Raw genomic sequence first — 19683 nt, forward strand, 5'->3', positions numbered from 1 at the left:
TATCCCTGACTAGAGCTTGCTCTAGATGGGTTAACTCATACCTGTTAAGCCTGGTTTTCACATACAGGAAAACATATATACATATACAGATCATGTACAACACATACATCACTAGGTCAAGCAACAACTATTACATCTCTTTAATATTACATGTCCACTCTAAGCTATTACAGATCTCTTTACTTTTCCTGTACTCTGCTGGACTGTCCCTGTACACTGTACACTGAACCTGCAAAACTGGGGTTAAGGGAGTGGGATGAGCTCTATAGCCCAGTGAGTAGAACAGTAAAACATCTCAATAAAATATGATCTCATGAAATGCGTCATAACACAGACATGCCACATCACGAGTAAACCTGTCACCACATAGTCCCAGTAACTCTGTGCCAGGGCGTAGAATCGAGCACCTGGTCTTCCTGTCATATATGTATATGTGTATATAACACCTGTGAACTTACCATTGCCAGGGCGTAGTCAAAGGCTCCTGGACTTTGCTATATACCTGCCAGGGCGTAGTCAAAGGCTCCTGGTCTTTGCTATACGTGCCAGGGCGTAGTCAAAGGCTCCTGGTCTTCCTGTCTGTGACTATGGGATCATTCAGCATTTACCCACATCAACAAATAACAATGCAATGCAACATATTCGTGGATACTAATGCAATCAACCTAAGGCATAATCATGATGCATGAGATATGCTAAAACATTCCGTCAGCCATTTAAAAGCATTAAGTTTAATTCCACTCACCTCGGGCTAATTGGACTGACTGACTCTGCAGGTTCTGAACCTCTGGAGCAGGACTCACTGCTGCTCTCTCTGGTTTCTCTGGTCTGTATAACACATAAAGACATAACTGAGGGACCAAACTAGCTTCTGACCACCTCTATTTAAACTTCCCAAGAATCCCCTAAAACTCTCTCTAACAGTCATGCAAAACATGCAAAAGAAAAGCTGGACAGAACACTTTCGGCGGCAGGTTCGGCGGCCGAATGTCCTCTCCAGAGACGAAACTCAAGCACCTTCGGCGGCACCTTCGGCGGCCGAATCCCCCAAACAGAGCCGAACATGCAAAACACTCGGGGGCAAGCTGTGGCAGCCTAAGCCACCATGCAAGAGGTTCGGCGGCCGAATGAACTTTCGGCTGCCGAACCTGAGTTCATCCAGAACTCAGTTTCAACGACAAACCATCTCCTTCTTTCCTTCAACTTCTCAAACCATGCAAACTTCACCTCCTCAACATACATATACTCATGTATATGATCACAGGGGTCCAAGACTAGCTAATAACCCCAAACAACAAAACAAACATAACATATACACATGTATACATGCATAACTCATCAAAACTATCATTACAAACCTAAACATGCATCTCCTTCCACAAATCCCCCTAAAACCTTTAGAAAACATATTCAAGAACATCACGTACCTCCTGTAATAAGAAGCTACACACTCTGAACAAGGGAAAAAACGGATCACCTCCTCTCACACTCTCAAACTCTCTCAAACTCTTCAAAGCTCACTTTTCTTCAAACCCTTCAAAACGTGGTAAATGAGCAAACTCCTGCATGAGCTGCTCAAAACACTTGCAGATGAGTCATAGAAGACGTGGCTAATTCATGGCAAGAATCTGAGGCCAACATCTGTCAAAAGCTATGACGCAGCTTGGCTGGCCAACTCATCGTCGGCTGCCCAATCACACGCAAGACCATGCAACGTTCGGGGGCCGAACTTCCCTTCGGAAGCCAAACACTTTCGGCGGCCGAACTTACTTTCGGCGGCCGAACTTGGCTCAACTGCCTTAGGTCATTTCAACTCAAAACTCACTTCCCTTAACCTTAAAACATTTAAACACATCATAACCCTTAGTAACACATAACTCCTACCCTTAGATAGAATCCCAACACCCCGGATTCCACCAGATAATAGGAATTCCGGTGCCGGATTCTAGCCGGGTATTACATTCTCCCCTCCTTAAGAACATTCGTCCTCGGATGTTCCTAAAACACAACATAACAACACAAGAAGGAAACTAACCTCAAAACAAATATGGATATTGCTGGAGCGTAGACTCCCGCGTCTCCCATGTGCACTCTTCTAGATTATGGTGGTTCCATAACACTTTCACCATCGGAATCTCCTTGTTCCTTAGCTGTCTGATCTGCGTGTCCAGAATCCGCACTGGCTGCTCTATATAGGTGAGATCTGTATGAATCTCCACCTCAGGCTCACTCAGAACCTGGTTCGGATCTGACACAAACTGTCGTAGCATAGAAACATGAAATACCGGGTGAATTCTCTCCATAGAAGCAGGTAAATCCAGCTTATACGACACATTTCCGATCCTCTGCAACACCTCAAAGGGTCCTATGTACCGTGGAGCTAATTTACCTTTTTTCCCAAAACGAACCACTCCTTTCATTGGAGACACTTTCAGCAATACCCAATTACCCTCTTGAAATTCTAACTGCTTTCTGCGAACGTCTGCATAACTTTTCTGTCTACTCTGAGCTGTTCTGATTCTCTCTCTGATCATGGGCACCATTCTACTGGTAATGTCTACTAACTCTGGCCCTGCAAGAGCCTTCTCTCCTACCTCTTCCCAGCAAACAGGGGATCTGCATTTCCTCCCATATAATGCTTCATAAGGAGCCATCCCAATGCTAGCATGATGACTGTTATTGTAGGCAAACTCCACCAAAGGTAGATGCTGCCTCCAAGAACCGCCAAAGTCTAACACACATAGGCGAAGCATATCCTCTATGGTCTGGATGGTCCTTTCTGACTGTCCATCAGTCTGTGGGTGGAAAGCAGTACTAAAATCTAATCTCGTGCCCATCGCACTTTGCAGACTCCGCCAAAAGCGGGAAGTAAACTGAGGTCCTCTGTCTGAAACTATAGACACTGGAACTCCATGTAATCTCACTATCTCATCCAGATAGACCTGTGCCAACTTATCCACAGAATAGTTACTCCGTACGGGAAGGAAATGAGCAGATTTCGTGAGTCTGTCCACAATCACCCATATCGAGTCTATCCTGTTGGACGCTACTGGTAAACCCACTACAAAATCCATGGCTATGTTCTCCCATTTCCACTCTGGAATTGGTAATGGGTTAAGCATTCCTGCTGGTTTCTGATGCTCTAATTTCACCCTTTGACAAACCTCACAGGCTGTCACGAATTGCGCCACTTCTTTCTTCATGGCTGGCCACCAATAGACCCTTTTCAGATCCTGATACATCTTGGTAGCTCCTGGGTGAACACTGTACCTCGCATTATGAGCTTCCCTCATAATGTCTTCCTTCACACTGCCCCTATCTGGTACACAAAGTCGACTCCCATAGCGAAGGATCCCTTTATTGTCAAATCTGAACTCTACACTATTGCCTGACTGAACAGTCCTGGCAATTTTCATCAACTCAGGGTCCTCATGCTGTCTCTGAGCTATCTGCTCCAGAAACACAGGTGTCACTCGCATCTGTGCTATCAACGCACCTGTACCAGACAACTCTAACTGTAATCCTTCGTCAAAGAGCTTATAAAGCTCCATTACAACTGGTCTCCGCTCTGCTGCTATATGGGATAAACTGCCTAGTGATTTCCGGCTTAGGGCGTCTGCGACAACATTCGCCTTACCCGGGTGATACTGGATCTTACAATCATAATCACTGAGCAATTCGACCCACCTTCTCTGCCTCAAATTTAGCTCTCTCTGACTTAAGATGTACTGTAAACTCTTATGATCAGTGAAGATCTCGCATTTAACTCCGTAGAGGTAATGCCTCCACATCTTAAGTGCAAAGATAACTGCTGCCATCTCTAGGTCATGGGTAGGGTAATTCAACTCGTGCTTCTTCAACTGTCTAGAAGCATAAGCTATTACTCTATCACTCTGCATCAATACACAACCCAATCCCACTCGAGATGCATCACAGAATACTGTGAAGTCCTCATTACTTACAGGCAGAGCTAACACTGGTGCTGTGGTCAATCTCCTCTTGAGCTCCTCAAAGCTCTCTTCACACTGGTCTGACCAGATAAACTTCTGGTTCTTCTGAGTCAATTTGGTCATAGGAGCTGCTATCTTTGAGAAGTTCTGCACGAACCTCCTGTAGTAACCTGCCAGTCCCAGAAAGCTTTTAATCTCAGTCACTGTAGTGGGTCTGGGCCAGTTAGCTACAGCCTCTATCTTCTTGGGGTCTACCTCAATACCCTCTGCTGATACCACATGTCCCAAGAAGGCAATGCTCCGTAACCAAAACTCACACTTCGAGAACTTGGCATATAAACCATGCTCTCTCAGTGTCTGCAATACTATCCTCAGATGCTGGGCATGCTCCTCTGCATCTCTGGAATACACTAAGATATCATCGATAAACACAATGACAAAGTGATCCAGAAACTCACTGAATACCCTGTTCATGAGATCCATAAATGCTGCAGGGGCGTTAGTCAACCCGAACGGCATCACTAAGAACTCATAATGCCCATATCTGGTCCGGAAAGCTGTCTTAGGCACATCTGCCTCTCTAACTCTCAACTGATGATACCCAGATCTCAGATCTATTTTCGAGAAACAACCTGCTCCAGCTAGCTGGTCAAATAGATCATCAATCCGTGGTAAGGGATACCTATTCTTGATAGTGACCTTGTTCAACTGTCTATAGTCGATACAAAGTCTAAGGGATCCATCCTTCTTTCTGACAAAGAGCACGGGAGCACCCCAAGGTGAGGTACTAGGGCGGATGAAACCCTTATCTACCAAGTCCTGCAACTGTGCTTTCAACTCTGTTAACTCAGCTGGCGCCATCCTGTAGGGAGGAATAGAGATAGGTCTAGTACCTGACAGTAATTCAATTTCAAACCCTATCTCCCTATCAGGTGGTAGTCCTGGCAAATCGTCTGGGAATACATCGAGAAACTCTCGAACTACTGGTACTGTGGCTGGTTCCCTAACCTGACTGTCTAGCTCTCTCACATGAGCTAGAAATCCCTGACAACCCCTCCTAAGCAAACGACGAGCCTGAAGGGCTGAAATCATACCTCTGGGTGTACCTCTCCTGTCTCCTCTGAAGACACACTCTGACCCATCCTGGTCTCTGAGACTCACTAGCTTTTCTCGACAGTCCAATGTAGCACTATATGTAGATAACCAATCCATCCCTAGAATGACATCAAAATCTGTCAAGTCTAGAACCACAAGGTCAGCTGGAAGGCATCTACCCTCTATGAATACTGGACTGAAACGACAGACTGACACTGCCACTGATGGGTCACATCTAGGTCCACTGACCCAGAGAGGATACTCTAACTCAGAACTGATCAAACCCAATCGCTCTATGGCTCTCGAAGCAATAAAGGAATGAGAAGCACCGGGGTCCATCAAAGCATACACATCTGAACACCCAATGATGAGATTACCTGACACCACTGTGTTCGACGTGTTAGCCTCCTCCTGTGTCACTGTGAAAATCCGTGCTGGGGCTACCGGATTTCCACCTCGGGAACCTGCTGCTGAAGTAGAGGCTACCCCTCTACCTCTGCCTCTGCCACTAGTCTGAGGTATGACTGGAGCTGCTGGCCGTACAACTGGCTGTACCACACTGCCTGAACTCATCTGCTGGGATGGTGCAAAAGTCATCTGCGGACAATCCCGAGCAATATGCCCTTCCTGTCCACATCGAAAACAAGCTGTAGATCCCAACCGACAAACTCCTCCATGTGGTTTTCCGCATCGTCTGCAGACTGGAGCTGTGCCAGAGCTTGAGCCACTACCTATTCCCAGACCTGACTTGACTTTATTCCAGAACCCTTTCCTTGTTCCTCTCGCTCTATCCCATCTCTTACTGCCTGTAGAACCTGAACTGGGGGCCTTAACACCCGAAGCCTGTGCCTGTGACTGTTTCTGAATATTGGCACTAGCTTCCATTTTCCTGGCTGCGTCCACTATCGAGTGAAAACTCTCCTTCTCAGCTGGAAGGATCAAAGAAGAATACCTGGGATGCAATCTCATCGTATATCTCCTTGCCTTCTTCTGATCAGTATCATAGGCTTGACCCACGTACTGAAGCAGATCCAGGAACTTATCTGTGAATTCATCAACACTCATCTCATCTGTTTGTCGCAACTGTTCAAATTCAATTACTTTCATTTCCCTCGAACTGTCAGGAAAAGCCCACCCTGCAAACTCATTGGCAAACTCTTCCCATGACATACTGTCCATTCGAGGCTCCACATAATGCTTAAACCAGTCTCTGGCCTTCTTGCATTTTATTGTGAAACCTGCCATCTCAATGGCTCTCCTATCATCTGCTCCCAATTCACTGGTGATCATCCTAACTGCTCTGAGGTAATCAAATGGATCATCTCCCGTATTGTATTTAGGAGCATCCAATTTCAAATACTCCGTCATGTGGACTTTACCTCCAGATGAGCTAGGTTCATGTCTGTCACCAACAGGGGCTACTGGTTCTGATGGTAGTACTGGCTCACTTGGTTCATTTGGCTCTAGGTGTGCTGCACTTGGATGTATAGGGGAAGATGGATACATAGGATATGGTGGATATGATGGGTAATAATGAGGATATGGCATATATGGCATGTATGTAGGATATGGGTCAAATCGAGAGTACTCCGACATCCCCTCCATCGGATACTCTGGCTCCTGAAACAAGGATGGATAGCCAAAACCTGAGGCCTGAGCACCTCCCTGCGACTCTCCCATACCTTCCTCAAAACTGCCTATACCCATGCTGTCATCTCTAGACGGATCAATCTCCATAGCTTCCCTCCTTTCCTCTGATCTTCCTCCCCTAACTGTTCCTCTTCTGCTCTCGTCTACAGACCTTCTAGGGTCTATCGACGTACCTTCCCTGCTAGATCTCTGAGACCTTGCCCTTGGCAATGCAGGAGGACGAGCAGCTAGTCTCTCATTTTCTGGTGGGACTCCAGTCAATCGAGCTGATCGACGAGTTCCTCGCATCTTTACTCTCTGGAAACACAACATATAACAGACCACTTTAGCACATAACATCACATATCACATAACATCACATATCAATCATACACATCCAACACTCATAGCATATCATAGCAGATAGGACTCAAGACCCTATCCTAGTGGACATGATTTCCTATTGTGCTTGACCACTTCTAACCTGTCTGAGCCCAACACTGTCTCTATAGGTCCGATCATGTGAACCTAGGGCTCTGATACCAATCTGTAACGACCCCAAAAAGGACCGTCACCGGCGCTAGGATTCAGGTCGGCTTAAGGCCGCCAGAACCCGTAGCAAGCCTGCTATACTCTCTGTGTACCTGTAAATCTCATACATGATCATACATTTTCTGTGAAAATAAAACTCTTTTCTGATCCAAGGCTTAACCTGTGCATGCACTATCTCTGTACTCTGTACTCATGTACTCTGTACTCTGTATCCCTGACTAGAGCTTGCTCTAGATGGGTTAACTCATACCTGTTAAGCCTGGTTTTCACATACAGGAAAACATATATACATATACAGATCATGTACAACACATACATCACTAGGTCAAGCAACAACTATTACATCTCTTTAATATTACATGTCCACTCTAAGCTATTACAGATCTCTTTACTTTTCCTGTACTCTGCTGGACTGTCCCTGTACACTGTACACTGAACCTGCAAAACTGGGGTTAAGGGAGTGGGATGAGCTCTATAGCCCAGTGAGTAGAACAGTAAAACATCTCAATAAAATATGATCTCATGAAATGCGTCATAACACAGACATGCCACATCACGAGTAAACCTGTCACCACATAGTCCCAGTAACTCTGTGCCAGGGCGTAGAATCGAGCACCTGGTCTTCCTGTCATATATGTATATGTGTATATAACACCTGTGAACTTACCATTGCCAGGGCGTAGTCAAAGGCTCCTGGACTTTGCTATATACCTGCCAGGGCGTAGTCAAAGGCTCCTGGTCTTTGCTATACGTGCCAGGGCGTAGTCAAAGGCTCCTGGTCTTCCTGTCTGTGACTATGGGATCATTCAGCATTTACCCACATCAACAAATAACAATGCAATGCAACATATTCGTGGATACTAATGCAATCAACCTAAGGCATAATCATGATGCATGAGATATGCTAAAACATTCCGTCAGCCATTTAAAAGCATTAAGTTTAATTCCACTCACCTCGGGCTAATTGGACTGACTGACTCTGCAGGTTCTGAACCTCTGGAGCAGGACTCACTGCTGCTCTCTCTGGTTTCTCTGGTCTGTATAACACATAAAGACATAACTGAGGGACCAAACTAGCTTCTGACCACCTCTATTTAAACTTCCCAAGAATCCCCTAAAACTCTCTCTAACAGTCATGCAAAACATGCAAAAGAAAAGCTGGACAGAACACTTTCGGCGGCAGGTTCGGCGGCCGAATGTCCTCTCCAGAGACGAAACTCAAGCACCTTCGGCGGCACCTTCGGCGGCCGAATCCCCCAAACAGAGCCGAACATGCAAAACACTCGGGGGCAAGCTGTGGCAGCCTAAGCCACCATGCAAGAGGTTCGGCGGCCGAATGAACTTTCGGCTGCCGAACCTGAGTTCATCCAGAACTCAGTTTCAACGACAAACCATCTCCTTCTTTCCTTCAACTTCTCAAACCATGCAAACTTCACCTCCTCAACATACATATACTCATGTATATGATCACAGGGGTCCAAGACTAGCTAATAACCCCAAACAACAAAACAAACATAACATATACACATGTATACATGCATAACTCATCAAAACTATCATTACAAACCTAAACATGCATCTCCTTCCACAAATCCCCCTAAAACCTTTAGAAAACATATTCAAGAACATCACGTACCTCCTGTAATAAGAAGCTACACACTCTGAACAAGGGAAAAAACGGATCACCTCCTCTCACACTCTCAAACTTTCTCAAACTCTTCAAAGCTCACTTTTCTTCAAACCCTTCAAAACGTGGTAAATGAGCAAACTCCTGCATGAGCTGCTCAAAACACTTGCAGATGAGTCATAGAAGACGTGGCTAATTCATGGCAAGAATTTGAGGCCAACATCTGTCAAAAGCTATGACGCAGCTTGGCTGGCCAACTCATCGTCGGCTGCCCAATCACACGCAAGACCATGCAACGTTCGGGGGCCGAACTTCCCTTCGGAAGCCAAACACTTTCGGCGGCCGAACTTACTTTCGGCGGCCGAACTTGGCTCAACTGCCTTAGGTCATTTCAACTCAAAACTCACTTCCCTTAACCTTAAAACATTTAAACACATCATAACCCTTAGTAACACATAACTCCTACCCTTAGATAGAATCCCAACACCCCGGATTCCACCAGATAATAGGAATTCCGGTGCCGGATTCTAGCCGGGTATTACATAAGCAGCCTCACTTAAGTCCTTCATTGAAAAATAATTCCCTAACCAAGTCTTAATCTTTTGTAAGGTAGGGATATCATTTTCAATAAGTAATATGTCATCCACATATAGGACTAGAAACACAACTGCACTCCCACTAACCATCTTGTAAACACAAGGTTCATCTTCATTCTTGATGAATCCAAAGTCCCTGACTGTCTCATCAAAACGAAGATTCCAGCTCCGAGAAACTTGCTTCAATCAATAAATGGATCTCTGAAGCTTGCAAATCTTTCCAGAATTCTCAGGGATTACAAAACCCTCAGGTTGTGTCATGTACACATCCTCGAGCAAGTTTCCATTGAGGAAAGCTGTTTTGACATCCATTTGCCATATCTCGTAATCATAGTACGCAGCAATGGCAATGAGAATTCTAACCGACTTAAGCATTGCTACTGGCGAAAAGGTCTCATTATAGTCTATACCATGAGTTTTCTTGAAACCTTTTGCAACAAGCCTTGCTTTGTAGGTATGCACATTTTCATCCATGTCAGTTTTCTTCTTGAAAACCCATTTGTAACCAATGGTCTTAACACCCTCAGGAGGATCAATTAATGACCAAACTCGATTGTCATACATGGATTGCATTTCAGATTTCATGGCACAAAGCCATTTCTCGGAATATGGACCTGACACAGCCTCTTGATAGGTAGTAGGCTCATCTTGATCAATGAGCAAAAGTTCACGACTATCAGTCATGAGAAATCCATATCTCTCAGGCTGATGACGTGTCCTATCAGATCTGCGTGGGACTTGTGTCACCCTTTCAGCTTCCACAACTATTTGTGGTTCTGGAAGTGGTTCTAGCGGCGGTTCAATGCTCTCTTGTGATGCTTGAGTTTCCTCAAGTCGTACTGTACTCCCACTGAATCTCTGAGAGATAAATTCCTTTTCTAAAAAGGTACCATTTCGAGCAATAAACACTTTGTTCTCTGAGGGAATATAGAAATAGTATCCTTTGGTTTCCTTAGGATACCCCACAAAATTGCACTTGATAGACTTTGGAGCTAGCTTATCTGAAATTGAGTGTTTCACATAAGCCTCACAACCCCAAATCTTAAGGAAAGACAAACCGGGCATCTTGCCAGTCCATAACTCATATGGTGTCTTTTCAACCGCTTTCAATGGTACTCGGTTTAAAATGAATGCAGCAGTTTCCAAGGCAGAACCCCAAAATGATAAAGGGAGATTTGTTTGACTCATCATAGATCGAACCATATCTAATAAAGTTTGATTTCTCCTTTAAGAAACACCATTCCATTGTGGAGTTCCTGGAGGAGTCAATTGTGAAACAATTCTACAGTGATGTTCATTAAACTCTTGGCTCAAATATTCACCACCTCGATCAGATCGAAGCATTTTAATAGTTCTACCAAGTTGATTTTGTACTTCTTTTTGAAAATTTCTAAACATTTTAAAAGATTCATGCTTATGTTTCATTAGGTAGACATAGCCATACCTACTGAAATCATCAGTAAATGTAATGAAGTACTGATAACCTCCCCTGGCACCAATGCTTAGTGGGCCACATACATCTGTATGTATTAAGCCCAATAAGTCTGAAGCCCTTTGACCTTGTCCAGTAAAAGGATCATTTGTCATCTTACCAAGCAAACAAGATTCACAATTTTCAAATGTTTCAAAATCAAATGAATCTAATAAACCATCTTTATGGAGTTTAGATATGCGATTCTCATTTATATGGCTAAGACGACAGTGCCATAAATATGTTAGGTTTAACTTATTTGGCTTAGCTTTCTTAGAAGTTATGTTATAGATGTTGTTGTCTCTAGAATCATCTAGATTATGGACATAAAGGCCATCATATGAATTTGCAATACAATAAAGCAAATCATCTTTATTAATGGAGCATTTCTTATTCTTAATAAGAAATGAAAAACCTTCATCGTCCAAAATAGAAACTGAAATAATATTCCTACTCAAAGTAGGAATACAAAAGCAATTGTTCAAAACTAACAAAAGCCCATTGGGCAACACAAGTTCATATGACCCTATAGCTATGGCAGCAACTCTTGCTCCATTGCCTATACGTAGGTCCACATCACCCTTTTTCAGTTTTCTACTCCTTTTGAGACCCTTCATATTTGTCCAGATGTGAGAACCACATCCGGTATCTAATACCCATGAAGTAGAAATATATAAATTAATATCTATAACATAAATACCCGAAGTCGTAGTCTCACTACTCTTCTTCTTCTTGCACTCATCCAAATAGAGTTTGCAATTTCTCTTCCAATGCCCTGGTTCCTTGCAATGGAAGCAAATTCCTTCCTTATAAACTATTTCCTTAGGAACTTTTGCCTTGGATTGCCATTTAGGTTTACCTCGTCCCTTAGACCCATTATCTTTCTGTTTATCCTTCTTAAGGATGGATCGCAGTGATAAGGTGGAATTGTTATTAGCAGCCATAATTATCTACAAAATATGCAAATATAATTAATTTAGTAAATTAATATTGAGGTGATAATAATCTCCCACTAAAATATAACCCTCAAAATAATAATATTTTAGTGGGCTAAGATCCATATTTCACCTAATTCTAAGTCAGCTTTGGCATGACACTTAGAATTAAGTTATTTAGGTAGGTAACCCCTTACCAATTACATCTAATGTAACTCTTAGATTATGAGGTGTTGATATTATATGTCAAATTGCATATTATACCCCATCTAATGCCTTAGGCCCAAAACCATTTTGATAGCCTAATTAAGCCCAACCAAAATTAAATAAATGAGTAACTATTACTCATCCTATCTTACTAGGATAACCTAAGCACTTTGCTTTGGTAAAACCTGCATTTTGGTGATCTTAGTCTTGATAGGTATTTAATATATAGGTGGCATTAAAACTTAAAATTTTAGAGTGAGGGTTCAACTTTTAATTTTAATTATTTTTGTCTTGCATATATATATATATATTATAGCATCCTATATGCATACATATATATATATATATATATATATATATATAGACTATTATGCATAGTATCTCATACTAATATATAACAAAAATAATAAAATTAAAATAAAATTATTTTACATAGTCATTTAAATCTGATTTAAAGACTAAAGAAAATAATTTATTTTCTCAATTTTTTTTTAAATTTTATTCTAATTTTAATTCCAGGGGCAAAATTGTAATTAGGGCATCTTCTTTCTCAGGAGGAAGCCCTAGCCGCCGCCCCATCATCGCGCGACTCACCGGCGCGCAACCCACCAGTGTGCGGCCCACCGGCGCACGACACGCCGGTGCGCGAGGCGCGCGACACCAGTTCGTGACTCACCGTCGTGCGACCCTTCGGGCGCGCGACCCACGGGCGCGCGATCCACTGGTCACGCGACCCACTGGGCGCACGATCCTCTGGTCATGCGACCCCCCCGGGGCGGGCGGCCCTCCGGGGCGCGCGATCCTCCGGGACGCGCGTGCTCGGCGTCGTTCATCCTTTCGCTGGACATGGCAAATCCTGGACATGCAGCGATGCCAGAGGTATTCGCAGCGACATGTTCATCAAGAACACGTTTTGCAGAAAATAATACATATATATTTTTTTATTGTTGTTGTTTTAATTTAACAATTAAAACTTAAAACAACGAATCAAAACAATTTTGATTCTAGGTCCAAAATTTTCAAGAAGATCAGAAAATTTTAATTTAATTTTTTCTAACAAAAATTATCTAAATGATCTGATCATTGATTCATGATTATCATGTCATTCATATATCGCATATATAATATCCAATCATGACATAATTAAATTAAACGAAAAAGACAGGTAGGCTCTGATACCACTGTTGGGAAATCCCTTGATTATAGCAACCCAAATTGCACAGCGAAAAAATAAAAATCTCAGATTTCCTTTTTCCAGAGTCCGAGTGCTTCGTTTAATTCAAAAGATGGATATGAGACTAACCTGTTAATCTCGTGGAGAAGATACAATGGCGGACTGATGGTGCTGCTTTTTCAAACGAACACCCTCTATGGTATCCACACGAATGTCTTCTATCCTTCTAGAGTGCTAGCTCTCTCAATGATGGATAGATTATGTGCTCCACAATCTGCAGCTTTTTGACTGAATTTCCAAAAACTAACATCACCTTCACAATTCATAGGAGTATTTATATGTTTCAGTCTTTTTGTTTTCCTAACCCTCTTTTCATAAAAGAGTTGTGTTCAGAACCCACTATCACAATCTCGCAGATACTCAAATATCTTCATGTGATAGAGTTCTTTATCTGTAATAGTTGCAGATAGACTGCAGATCTTTTAAATATTATTATCTTATAATAATAAATAATTAATAATAATAATACTTTATTATTATTAATTAATATAATAATAACACTTTATTATTATTAATTATACTAATGGGCTTTTAGCCAATTAATATGGCACATCAACAACGTTCTTGCGTGTGACCCAATAGGCTCACATTAATTGGCAATAGGCCCAGTCCAACAAAGCCCATAAGTCATAAGTGGCCTCTAGCAAGACATTATGACTACCCAACCAATATGAGGATCAATAGTCCAATAAAGCCTAATAAATAGAACATTAATTAATCCCTTTGTCACACGATATCTAGTTTGAACATAAGTCATGGTCAATGTCAAACTTATAATGCTCAAACTTATGATTTCTCGATCTCTAAGTAGACTGATAAATTCAAATGATATTGATCACACTATCAATTCATTTGAGCATGACCATGTATTTCTTAGTCTCACTTATCGAGGGGCCCAGAAGATATCTCTCTCATAGAGAGGGACAAATCCTATCTTGATTGTTCATTATCCTCTACATAATTTCTATTATGCTCAATCATAACCTTTATGATTGTCTAATTAAAGACAATGTTTGGTTATGTCAAAACATAATAGTCCTCATGTTGGAAATTATGAAAATCTCAAGTCAAAGGACTAAGACATAACTACTTTGAGATTCACTTATGACAATGACCCATGTAGTGATCTCAATGCGGGTCCATCCAATACTTTATTGTCTAACAAGTATCTATGATTATTGAATTACATCAACATATACATAATCATCTCATGATTATCAATCAATAATCGTACTAGCTATATTTTATTATTATCAACATAATAATAAGTAACCAGGGATGATAATCATTATTATGTAACATGCAAACAAATAATAATGATAAAAACCTCTTTTATTAATAACCAAAACGACATACAAAAAAGTCCAAGATAATGGCCTAAGGCATATACACTAACAAATCACTCATAGAATTCTTCTATGGAGGTTTGCTACCATCCGAAAGGAAGTTCATTGATGTAGCATGTGGAGGTTCCATTGAAGATAGAATAGCTCGAGCAATCAGAGACTTGATCTCAACACTTGTAGCAGCCTATAGACAATATGGAGACGAAAAGCAACTGCAAAGAGGAGTCAGTGAGGTAAGTACATCTGTTTTCACTTCTCAAATTTCTGAACTAACCTCTGTTGTGAAAAGTTTTGTCATAGGTCAAGCCCAACAAGCTGGACCATGTGGGATATGTGCACATGTAGGACACCCAATCATGAGGATGACCAGCAAGTAAATGCAATTGGAGGATTCAATAGCCAGGTAAGACATGATCCCTACTCTAACAATTACAATCCAGGTTGGAGGGACCATCAGAATTTCAGCTATGCAAGGGCTAACAACTACCATAACTATCAAAGAAATCAAGCCCAACCAACACCTCCAAATTCCAATATGAATCTTGAGGAGGTAGTGAAGACATTGGCAAATTCTATTGATAGAGCATATTTTAGTCCATTTTATCATTATGTTCTTGATGTTTATTTACATCTTTTATGCTTAATTTTTTGGTTTTAATCATGTTTTGCAGATATTAGGTGTAAAGAGACAATCTGGAGAAAATGCTCTTAAAACTGCCAAAAAGTGCCAAATATGAAAAGTGCCAAAAAAGGAAAGTTTTCAAATAAGGAAAGTTTTCATAAAAGGAAAGTTTTCATAAAAGGAAAGTTTTCAAATAAAGAAAGTACAGAAGCAAAAGCAAATAAGGAAAGCTTAGTCAGAAGATTATTTGAAATTCAAATCGCAGATCTTTCTTTCCTTGTTCAAAGATGTGCACACACTGCAGCAATCATATCTTCCTATTTAGGCAGCAAGATTTCATGAAGACGCACTTACCTCTTCTGCATTCAACATTCAGAATTCAAACGAAGGCTCCACCTATAAAGGAAAGACTGGACAGATTCACTTTCCCTTATGCTCATGCATGCTGCGCGCCCACCTTCTCTCTGAAGAGCATCTGCGCGCCACCTTCCCTCTGCAGTCCATTCAACGCGATTCTTTCCTTTCCAGAAATAACTTGGGCAGCAAGTACCTCTTGGGCAGCATCTTGAAGACACTTGGGCAGCAAGTAAAATCTTGGACAGCACACTCTTACCTTTTGAAGCCATTCCGCGTGCCACTTTTTATCTAAAGAGCAAGCGCACGCCTCTTTCCTTTTGAATATTTTTGGAATGCGAATCTTTCCTTTTTTGACTCAACTTGGGCAGCAAGTACCTCTAGGGCAGCAAGGTCAGCATCTAAAACCTATTTAAAGACTCCTTAAAGGCTAGCCGATTCTCTATCCACGTTTTTGCAACACCATCTGCGCAAGCCTTCATCCGGCTCCATCTTCTATTCATCTTCTTCTTCCTTTCTTTATTTTTGGTTTTTGTTTCAGCCATGAGTGGCTGAAACCTTTTTATCTAGTTGAAGATTGGTTGACACTAAGGTTGTTTTAATGGATTGTGAGATTTGAACATAAACTATTTGCCTTTAGTTTGTTTAACATTCATAAAATTTGGTGCTTGAATCTATTATTACTTTATTGTTTTGATCAAATTGGCCATTTGATTCTTGATTGCAAGGTAATTAATTGTTAGTTTGGATAATTTTAAGTCTGTAATTACTTGAATTGTTCAGACATAAGAACACTTGATGTAACAACTAAGAAATTGTGTGATCTAGCAACATCTCATGTGTTTGAGTAGCTAGGATTGGATCTCTCTTTTTCTTCATGCAATTGACAATTGTTTTAATGCCTAAGGCCCAAGGACGTTCCTTGGCAATTTGTTAATTAGTAATTAATTAGAGGACGTTCCCTAATTGATTTAATTATAAGGAGAGACATGGTGGTGAGAAGCGTTTTCCATCTCCATAACTGATCTGTTAAGTTAATCTAAAGAACATAAATTTCAATGATCAATCCAAACAACCGAAGTGGATCCATCTCTTCAACTAGACCTTTCTCATATTGATTTCTCTTTTATTTGAATTATCTCGTTTAATTGCTTTCAGTAGTTTGTTAATCAAATCAATCTCAAAACCCCCATTTTACTTTTACTGCAATTTCTTTTTATTCCGCTTTCAGTTGCTTGCTTTCAGTTTCTCGTTCAGTTAATTCTATTGGTCTTGTTAAGAGAAATAGATTAGTTTTCAATTCTCTGTGGATTTGATCCTTTACCACTATCTACAGTAGTATTATTGTTGATAACCGGAAAGATTATTTTGACCGGCTTCGACAACTGCGAGTCATCTAAGCAAAGTCTCCAACAGCAGATGGGACAAATAGCCACCTCAGTAAGCAAGCTTGAATCCCGAGGTAAGTTACCTTCCCAAACCAAAGATAATCCTATGCATAATGTAAATGCTATCATGTTAAGGAGTGGGAAAGAGCTCCAGGATGCCCAGGCTAATGAAGGAAGTTCACAAGTGCAAAGACAAGCTGCTGCAGAAAAGCAGCCAGAACACTGTCTGTCCGGACCGATTGGGCAAACCGAACCTGTTCATCAACAAAATACAAATCAACAAGTAAGTTTCAATATTCCACCTCCTTTCCCAAAATGATTTGAAAAGTCATAAAAAGAAAAAGAAGAAAAAGAGATCCTTGAGACCTTAGGAAAGTGGAGATCAACATACCTCTGCTAGATGCTGTGAAACAGATTTCCAGGTACGCAAAATTTCTAAAAGAACTATGCACTAACAGAAGAAAGCTTGTCGAGAGAGAAAAGGTAAGTGTAGGTGAAGTTGTGATAGCTGTCATAAAGAGAGAACTACTAGCCAAAGATAGAGGGATGTTTGCTATTTCTTGTAAAATTAGCAATGTTGGCGTAAAGAAAGCTATGTGTGATTTAGGTGCATCAATCAATGTTATGCCTCTGTCTATTTATAATTCTTTAAATGCAGGTACACTGAAAGACACTAGAGTGGTGATCCAATTGGCTGACAGATCTGTGGTATACCCAAAAGGAGTTCTAGAAGATGTTATAGTACAAGTAGATCAACTTGTCTTTCCAGCAGATTTCTATGTGATTGACATGAAGGAAGACGGTAACAATACTACTTCAGATATCCTACTTGGACGACCTTTCTTGAGCACAGCCAGAACTAAGATAGATGTGCATGATGGCACATTAACCATGGAATTTAAAGGGGAAGTAATAAAGTTTAATGTTTATGATGCTATGAAATATTCCTATGACATGTCCCCTGTTTATGGTTTAGATATCATTGATTGCTTGAGCCAAGAAGTTTTTGATATGAATCAAGATGATATGCTAAACAATGATCTTTGCAGGGAGGCTAGCCAGGAAGATAAAGGAAGCCAAAAAGAGCCAAAGCTAAAGGAAATAGTCTGCATCATCCAGCAAATGAGCTGCAGCCGAACGCATAAAGCCAAGGGAAGATCAATCGCACCTCTTCAGCTCCAATCGCAGGACAGTTCCACCATTCATCCTGTAATACCCGGCTAGAGTACGGGATCGAAATTCTACTTTCCGATGGAGTTTCGGATGTCGAACGTCTCTAGAAGGGTTAGAGTGATGTTTTCTAATATGTTTTGGTATGTTTCATAGTTTTAAAGCATAAGGAAATGAGTTTTTGAGTGAAATGAACCAAGGCAGAAAAGCCAAGTTCGGCCGCCGAAGTTGAGGTTCGGCCGCCGAACATGCATGGCTTTCGGTTTCACGATAGGCTGCCGAAGGTGGTCTGGCCAGCCACCTATAAATGGCCCTCAGTCGGTTGAAGCAGTATGAGCACCGTTTCTGTCACTTGCTGAGGTGAAACTCTATCCTTTGTGAGTCTTCTTTCATGTTTTCATGAAATCATGCAAAGATTTGATTAGTTTTTATGATCTTTTGAAGGTTTTAAGCTAAAAACTCAAAGTTGTGAAGTTTGGAGAGTTTGAAGGAGAGTTGCTCCAAAACTCCACGTGAGGATCATTCATCTAATTGTTTTCACAAGGTAAGTGAAGATCCTAAGCTTGTTTTTATGTTTTCTGAAGGTTTTATGGGGTTTGTAGAGAGAGTTGCATGAATAGGGTAAAAAGAGAGGTTTTGATGATTTTGTGCATAGAGCTTGTTTCTGTGTTGCTTGTGTTGTATGTTTGGGGTTTTTAGGTAGTTTTTGACCCCTTTGAGCATATACATGAGTGTATGCAAGTTGAGGAAGTGTGGTGTGATGTTGGAGAGGAGTTTGGTGCATTTGGCGAGAGGCAGGGCAAGTTTCCGCCCTGCTGATGAACTCAGGTTCGGCAGCTGAAGGTACATTCGGCCGCCGAACCCTTGAGGAGGTGGCTTCGGCTGCCCAAGCTTGCCCCGGAGCTTTTAGACTTTCGGCTCTGGAGGGAAGTTCGGCCGCCGAAGGTGCATGAGTTTCGTCTCTGGAGAGAACTTTCGGCGGCCGAACCTGCCGTCGAAAGTGTTCTGTCCAGCTTTCCTTTGCATGCTTTGCATGGATGTTAGAGTGCGTTTAAGGGGATTCTTGGGGAGTTTAATAGAGTTGGTCATAAGCTAGTTTGGTCCCTCATTTCAGTCTATCTGTATAGGTACAGACCAGAGCAACCAGAGAGAGCAGCAGTGAGTTCTGCTCCAGAATTTTCAGAGCCTGCAGAGTCAGTCCAGTTAGCCAGAGGTGAGTGGAACTAAACTTAACTCTTTTACTTGCACAATGGAATGTTTTAGCATATCTCATGCATCATGATTATGCCATAGGTTGATTGCATTAGTATCCACGAATCTGTTGCATTGCATCGTTATTTGGTGATGTGAGTGAATGATGAATGATCCAATAGTCTCAGACAGGAAGTCCAGGAGCCTTTGACTACGCTCTGGCAGGTATAGAGAAGTTCAGGAGCCTTTGACTATGCCTTGGCAGGTATAGCAAAGTCCAGGAGCCTTTGACTACGCCCTGGCAATGGTAAGTACA

This window comes from Manihot esculenta, chromosome 16 (genome assembly GCF_001659605.2).
Source record: "Manihot esculenta cultivar AM560-2 chromosome 16, M.esculenta_v8, whole genome shotgun sequence".
NCBI lineage: Eukaryota > Viridiplantae > Streptophyta > Magnoliopsida > Malpighiales > Euphorbiaceae > Manihot > Manihot esculenta.